Below are 8,426 nucleotides of genomic sequence, written 5' to 3'. Positions count from 1 at the left end.
TTCTTGGGCAACTCTGGCCCCCAGGATAGCCAGAAGGTGGTTTTCCTGGTTTTGGGGGTGCTGGAAGGATTTTTAACAGCTCAGAGCAAAGTATGAGTGCTAAGATAAGAGGAATTGTGAGTTGTACCAAAGCTGATGGGACCTGGCAGCTGCCTGAGACTGGCTTTGGCTAATAGTTATCTGACTCCAGTTCGTCAGCCCCTGTTCCAGTGTGTCCATAAAGTAGGGGCGGTCTTATCCCCTTCACTGCTTTCAGCCATAGAGCTTTGGGAGAGTGCTCTGGGCCCACTGAAGCCAAGGTGATGTGATCTGCAGATGGGAGAGGCAGGTGGAAAGCAGGGGATATATGCTTTCTTTAGAGTGCTACCCTAGAAGTCCATAAGCTTCATATTTAAGTTCTCCTTCTTAGCTAATTCTCCTTCCATCTCCACCAAACGGGCAGGCCACTTCTTCTGCAGGGTCCCTGAGTTAGTCATTTCCAGTGTGGGAAGAGTGATGGAATTTGTGTGGAGATGTACAAATGCTCCGATACATTACATTTTACCTTTATAGGGAAGAACCAGTTGTCATACTGAATGATTTGTTCAATCACCATAACCACGTGAATGGATGGGGCTACAGCCATTTCAGCAAGCATCCCTTCATTTTTGGCCCATAACAAGTTAGGCACAAAAATGATTGCAGTGCATTTTGTTAATGCTGCTGGTATAAGCAAACTCTGCAAGGAACTTAATTAAATACCTAAAGTTAACGAAATTTTGTGGTGACAACTTTTGACCTGTTCTCCATAAATCTTGAAGTTTTTTGTCTTAACCCTGCACACTTGCAACTTGTGTCCATTATTCACACAGATTGAAAGTCATCAAAATTTAAGGCAATTTCCATAATTAGGACTTTAAATCAACAGCTTACAGAATGGGGGTCTGAATAGAACTCATCTAGGCGAGAGGTAGAGCAGTCTAAAACAGCTCTCAGTTTCTTTAACTTGGAGTCCCCAATACCAATTTTAAAATGCCCTTCTCTATGTGGTTCTCTAGGAGAAGCAATGACACAGGTCTCAACCAGAACCACCTCTATTCTTTCAAAGGAGTCCCCAAAGCTGGTTTTCCCCTCACCTACCTTGATTGGCTCACATTCTAGTGAGGGCCCTTCCTAAGACTGCTAATGCTTTTTGATGGTAATCTGCTTGGGCTTCTAATAATGAAACAAAGAATTTGTTATACTGCCCTTCTTTGGCCATACAGTTGCTCGTGTCTGCTGCAAATTGATCCTTGCAGTGTTCTACTTGATTTCCAGCTTCAACCATCTCTTAATGTATCTATTTTTTATGGAAGCCCCTGAAAGTTGACTTCTGAAGTTTTGTGAGCTTAGTTCCACCTAGCTCTAACCAAATCCCATTTTATTGAGCTATTTCCTCTGTTTCTCGATATTTAGGGATCTCCACTTCTGTTTATGCCATGCAGAAAGTCCACAATCTTTTCTTCAACAAAGAAAAGCACTCCATCATGCTGAGAGAGTTTAGAGCTAATCGATTCTCAGCATCCCCACATGTGTCCAGCATCCTCCCCAAGAGAAATTCTTCTAGCTGAGCTGATGAGTTTTGAATATTTTGAGTTTTCAAAGGGGTTTTCTGTACCTCCTGGCATCGGTGCCACACTGGCCCTGGAAGCACACCATCAGGCTCTTGTGGGAATGGTGGTATATTGACTGAACCATGTCCATGCACAGCTTGAATTGTAACAGATCTTCACAGAGGACTTCTGTTTTCTCAGCTCTAGCCACAGTTTGGTTGGCCAGCTGCTTCATGAAGTTGAACTTCTTCACTCCTGCAGTGGTGGCCAGGCCTTAGGGACTCAGGCCTGAAAAGGCAGGGCAGCAGCATCAGTGGTTCCCCAGACTCACATTTGGCCATGTCATGTGTCACTCGCAGTGACATAGCCCTACTTCCTTTCTTATGTTTCTGTTTCTGCTATCTTACTTCAGGTTGCTCTCTGATAGGATCTCCAGGTTGAATTTGGCTAAATCATCATGTCAGTTGCACAAAATTCGTGGAAGCCTGGTCCTTCTACCAGATGAAATGTGGAAGTGTGGAAACATATGGAATGTATATGATACTACTTTATTTTGAAATTGATTGCATAATGCAAATATAAACACTTAATATTCATACAGTTTGAATCTTTGTGGGAGAAATTCTTCTTTGCAGGATGTATTGTTCTTTCTTGTAAGAAATAATTATACTGCCACTTAATTGCCATTTCTGAAAAAAAATTAATTTTAACTTGGTTGTTGCTGAAGTGTGACCTTGAAAGTGACTTGTCTCTTTAACAAAGGAAATGGTGAAATATGTACTACCAAATACAATTTACTCTGTCTTCTTTTAAAGTTGCTTCTGAAAATATTCCATACATACTGTTTATATAAGCATTAATACTAAAATGGAAGTTAAGGGATTTTGTGTCTTCTATGCACTCTATCCAATATTGAAAACCAAACAGTTTTCAGTTAATACTGTCTCTTAATTGCTCTAATGTTCCATGTCAATACTTTATGCATAAAACAAAGAGAGCTTCTTAGTGTTAGTTTCAGTCCTTACATGATAAAGAGTTTGAATGGTCAGTATGCAGTGTAGTATAAATACACTTTAGACAAACTGAATTTAGAAGGCAATGATATGGTTGCAAATTTGCAAGAAGATTCAGAGTTTGTTTATATTTTGCAAGTTCAGCATTGTTGAATAATCAATGTTACTGGAATACAGTTTATCAGTCAGAATCCTTCAAGAATGAGAAATGGACAGTTAAATTGACAAAGTCTGCGTAAGAGTAAATTATTAATCTACACACCAAAGAAGAAAGGCATCCTGAAAAATATTTTCTAAGTAGAATTTTTACTGGTTCTCTCACCAGTCATGCTAACTATCAATTCACAGACTACATACTAATAACATAGATTTTTTTATTGAAAAAGAAGTCAATAGCTGCATTATTTGTCACTTCTTACCTACACATCTGACATAATTCCATAGAGTATTTTCTTTCAGTTAACTATTTTTCCTGAACAAATTTTGGCCTCAATTTTCCTACAGTCAAATCGGTTCAAAAGTTCAATGTCATTTTTTTCAAACCACAGGCAATTTTGATGAATTTTATCACAGATAGGATAAACAACTATTGTCCCTATGTCAGTTCTTCAAAGGAAAAAAAAATGTATTACAGTTGTGTTAAATAATGATTTGTGTTTGTCAAGAAGCGTAAATCAGTCGGAGTTTTATGAAGAAAAGGGATAATCATCCTTAATAAAAAGGAGCTATTGTTTGAGAACAAAGTGCACATACTAATTTTTGAATTTGATCAAATCTCTAATAGGGAATGTATGAGGAAAATTTCAAAGGTGTAAGGAGATATTCAAGTATGCTTGCATAACTTTTATAAAATCAGAATCATGTAGTTGAATCTCATTATATTGGGCAACTCCAGGTAGAATGTTTCAACTCTGCTCTGCTTTGGTGTGACGTGAGCATCATTGACAGACATTCTGTAACATATTGCTATGATTTTTGTAATGTAAGAATGTGTATAATATCCATAATAATATAATATAATACCCATCTTACATTACTATTTTCTCTGTTAGATGTTACTAGGTTTCACAATGTTTTTCATGGTTTGTGAATTCACTGAACTACACTTGGCTCTTAGCTGCTATATAGCTGTAACTGAAAGTGGAGCTCTTCCATCAAAAGTGCAAAACCTCAGTGCACACACAATGTGTACAAGTCTCACTCAACTTAGCTTACTTTTGCTTTTCTTGTTCTCTTGGTTTGAATCATTTCAGCTAGAACTATTGTGTAATAAATCATGTATTTAGAATGAGACAAGGAATAAATGAAAACAATACTGTCAAAAACACTAGATTGATAGAGCTGGTAGTTTACATAACCGTAGAGAAAAATTACAGGAACTGCTTAAGCAGTTTTCATTATACACCCAGGTTTTATGTTGATGTTTTAAAATGTCAGTTATTTTTACCTTGAGACATCTTGAATGGAAGGTAGCTTGTATCTTGTTGCTACTTTTCCACTAGGGCAATGCATTTTATTTTTAAGTAGTTATTTATTCCTTCTATTAGATTCAGTGGTTTTTCTTTTATTAGTCTACCATGGGCATTAAACACAACTATGTATTGTGTTTTTTTTTTTTTTAATAAATTTATTTATTTATTTATATTTATTTTTGGCTGTGTTGGGTCTTCGTTTCTGTGCGAGGGCTTTCTCCAGTTGCGGCGAGCGGGGGCCACTCTTCATCGCGGTGTGCGGGCCTCTCACCGTCGCGGCCTCTCCCGTTGCGGAGCACAGGCTCCAGACGCGCAGGCTCAGTAGTTGTGGCTCACAGGCTTAGTCGCTCCGTGGCATGTGGGATCTTCCCAGACCAGGGCTCGAACCCGTGTCCCCTGCATTGGCAGGCAGATTCTTAACCACTGCACCACCAGGGAAGCCCAGCCCCCTGTATTGTGTTTTAATAATGGTTATTTGCCATCACCATCATCTTCATGATGAATGTAATTATGACTTCATCATCTGAAACATCACCACTAGAGCAATTAAAAAATATAAAATGTTGCTATATGTCAGTGGATGAATTGAAGATTTCCATATATTCTTTTTGCATTTATTTATCACAACAACTCTAGGTATTAAATTTGGCTTATTTAAAAAATGTGACTGAGCAACGAATGTTAAGTAGCCATCTGATTCTAAAACATGGTATCAGGAATACAGATCCTAGTTAGAGAGATGCTAGTTTTCTGACAGTGCATCTGTTTTCCATATTGAAAGTACACACACACTCTTAAGAAAAGACTCAGTGTTCCATGGTAGCTATCCTTTATTTTACCATCTATAGTATTTTCACCTACCCACCCCTTATATTCCTACTTTATCCTATGTGCTCTTCTTTAGCCAAAATATTTTAATATTTGGTTGGCTTTATAAATATAATAATCAAAATAAAAGTTATAAATGAGTTTGAAGTGAACTAGGAGTAGAAGGAAACTTTCTTAACCCAAAAGGTCATTTATAAGTTCTATAGTTAACAACATAGTTTATGTTCTTGTTGGTGAAAACATGAATGCTTTTCTCATAAGGCTGAGAGTAAGGTAAGGATTTGTACTTTCAACCTTTTTTCTTGAGATCCTAGAAAGTTCTGCAATGGAAAAAATGAAATAAAATGTATACTGTTTACAGAAGAAGGAATAAAACAGTTTTATTCACAGTAAAGATAATGTTCTACATATAAAAGCCTAAAAACTATAAAAACTACTGGAATTAATTTGATAAGTTCACTTTTTATAATAACATTAACTAAAATTCAATTGTGTTTCTGTATACTATCAACAAACAGCTATAAAATGAAACTAAAATGAAAATATCATTTACAAAAGAGCTGAAGAACATAAAACATGCATGGATGAATTTAACAAAACACATATAAGACCTCTACAATAATACCTAAAGAACTTTGGTGATAGAAGTCAAAGAAGACTTAAACAAATTGAGATTTATACAATGCTTATGGATTCAAAGACTCAATACTTTTATATCAATTATCCCAGAAATTATTATTAGAATTAACAAATTCTAACAAATTTCTGAAAAAAATTGTTTTTGGAAGTTGATAAAATTATTCTAAAATTCATGTAGAAATTCAGAAGATCTAAAATAGCCAAAATAATTTTGAAGAAATAGTTTAAACATTTTGAGAAATCATACAACTTTATTTAATAATCAAGATATATTGTGGTACTGACATAGAAATAGACTTATTAGATCAATTGAACCAAATTAAGTGTCCAGAAACAAATACATATTTATAAGGCCAATGGATTTTTTAAAATGTACCAAATCCACTTAATGGCAAAAGAAAGCCTTTAACAAATTGTTCTGGTACAATGAGCTATTCATATGTGAAGAAAATGAACCACTATCTCATACCATACACAATTTTGAGATTGATATTTGACCTTAGTAAGAAAGCTAAAAGTACACATCTTCTACAAGAACACACAATATCTCTTTACAATCTTGGCATAGTCAAGATTTCTTAGAGAGGACCCAGTAAGCCTTGACAATAAAGATCTTTATTTAAAAAAAAAGTGTTAAGCAACAGACATAGGTATGAAAATTAACAGGAAGCCACAGAGTGGGAGAAAATAAATGTTATACATATGTGTTTGGCAAAAGACTTGTTTCCAGAATACATGAAGACTTCCCACAAATCAATAATGAGCAAATAAAATCAGCAAAATAATAAAGACTTCAAAAAGGAAGTTATACGTTTACCCATAAGTTAATAAAGAAGCAATCAGCATCATCAGTTATGAAGGGAGTGGAAATTCAAATATATCACTGTGGGTGAGGAGTTCAGCTCCTGTTCAAAAACCTATTTATGATTTTTCAGGCCTGACCATGGGCAACTATAGAGGCTTTACCTGGCAGGCCTCTTGGGGGAAAACTGCCCTCCCCACACCAGTATTGGTGCACAGCCAGTGCATTGCAGTCTCTGAATAGAGTTTCAGTCAAGGACTCAGCCCCTCTCTGGCTGGCCATGCTCTTACTAAGATCTGCATTTCTAACCCAGGCACTTACTCCAGACTGTATGAATAGGATCATCAAAAGGATTGTGTCCTGTTTCAGACAACGTATTAGTCCTAATTCACTTAAAGAAAATTGATTTTACTACTATTTTCAGTAAAACCTTCATTTAGTCAACAGGTAATTATTAGATTCATCCTGTTGCCCTGCACTGTATAATGCTTATGATCTCCTGAAAAAGACAATCATTAAAAAGGTTTATCAAACGTGCTGAGTTTCATGACAAAAAAAGCAAGTGGATTCATTTGCAAGAATATTTTCTTAAGCAAAATATAAGTACATCCTGAATAATTCTGTGTTTTTGGATGAATAACTGAAATATCACAGAATAATTTTTAAAAATTGTATGCTCTTTAGTGCTGTGTCATACTATAATAGTCTGTATTCTCTCTTTTTTAAAATAATAGATATCAAATGCAATATCATTATTAACTATTATTCTAATTGTTACAACAATTATAGAAAATATTTAAAGAGCACTTATTATGTACCTGACATTGTTTAAGTACTTTATATGGATAAACTCTTTTCTTTCTCAAAAATCATTCTGTGAGACAGGTGCTAATGCTGTCACCATTGTAGCAATTTTAGTGTCTGTCTATAAGTTACCAGAGTATTCAAGCTTGCAAAATAAATGTTGAATCTTAATAAGATGATAATTATTAAATTTGTACATTTTTAATAAATTCATGATTTTAGGAAGGTATGAAGAGATTTTGAAAAATGCTTATTTGACCAATTTTTCTAGGAATTTTGGCAATATTACATGTAATTAGATTGTGAAGTAAGAAAGGCAAAAACTTCACTATGGTTGAAGTTGTAATTCTTTATTGAGATTTTTATTTTGTTAAAGAGAAAAATATGACTTAGGACCAAAATTTTTAGAGGAATTGTGCTTTTTTTTTCAGCATATATCAGGAAAAGATGGAAACTCTAATTCGAAAAGATACATGCACCCCTATGTTCATAGCAGCACTATTTACAATAGCTAAGACATGGAAGCAATGTAAATGTCCATCAACAAATGAATGGGCTCAGCCATAAAAAATAATGAAAGGATGTCATTTGCAGCAACATGGTTAGACCTAGAGATCATCATACTAAGTGAAGTAATTAGCCAGACAGAGAAAGACAAATATCATATGATATCACTTATATGTGGAATCTTAAAAAATGATGCAAATTAACTTATTTATAAAACAGAAATAGACTCACAGACATAGAAAACAAACTTATGGTTACCAAAGGGGAAAGGAGGGGGAATAAATTAGGAGTTTGGGATTAACAGCTACACACTACTATGTATAAAATAGATAAACAACAAGGTCCTACTGCATAGAACAGGGAAATATATTCAATATCTTGTAATAACCTACAATGGAAGAGAATCTGAAAAAGAATAGATATATACATGTATAACTGAATCACTTTACTGTACACCTGAAACATTGTAAATCAACTACACTTCAATTAAAAAAAAAAGGAATTATGCTTTTTATACCCTTGTTTACCTAGATGAGTCACTTTCTCTAAGCACAAATTATGACATATTTTATCTTCTTTATTCGCTCCACAGTTGACTGACATACTTAGTTGTTAAATCTGGAAAAAAAATCACTGAACTTAATCTACAGAGCTGCTTCTTCATCTTTGCAATTTCTTGTTCAGTACTGGGAGGCCTGCCCTAATTAGAGCTGCCTGTAACTGGGTGGGTAAATCAGCTTATTTCTGGAGTTCCATATTAGAACTGCTACTTCATCTAACCTAAGATTTA

General features: G+C 35.0%; 1 pseudogene; it reads right to left on the bottom strand.

Moving 5' to 3' along the window:
* Positions 1–368: 368 nt before the first annotated feature.
* LOC118889903 lies at positions 369–2,913 on the bottom strand (annotated as a pseudogene).
* Between the last annotated feature and the right edge of the window lie 5,513 nt (positions 2,914–8,426).

The sequence above is a fragment of the Balaenoptera musculus genome, chromosome 2 (genome assembly GCF_009873245.2).
Source record: "Balaenoptera musculus isolate JJ_BM4_2016_0621 chromosome 2, mBalMus1.pri.v3, whole genome shotgun sequence".
In the NCBI taxonomy this organism is placed as follows: domain Eukaryota; kingdom Metazoa; phylum Chordata; class Mammalia; order Artiodactyla; family Balaenopteridae; genus Balaenoptera; species Balaenoptera musculus.
Note: the sequence above shows the minus strand (reverse complement) of the source record. Positions and strands in the feature narration are given on the sequence as shown.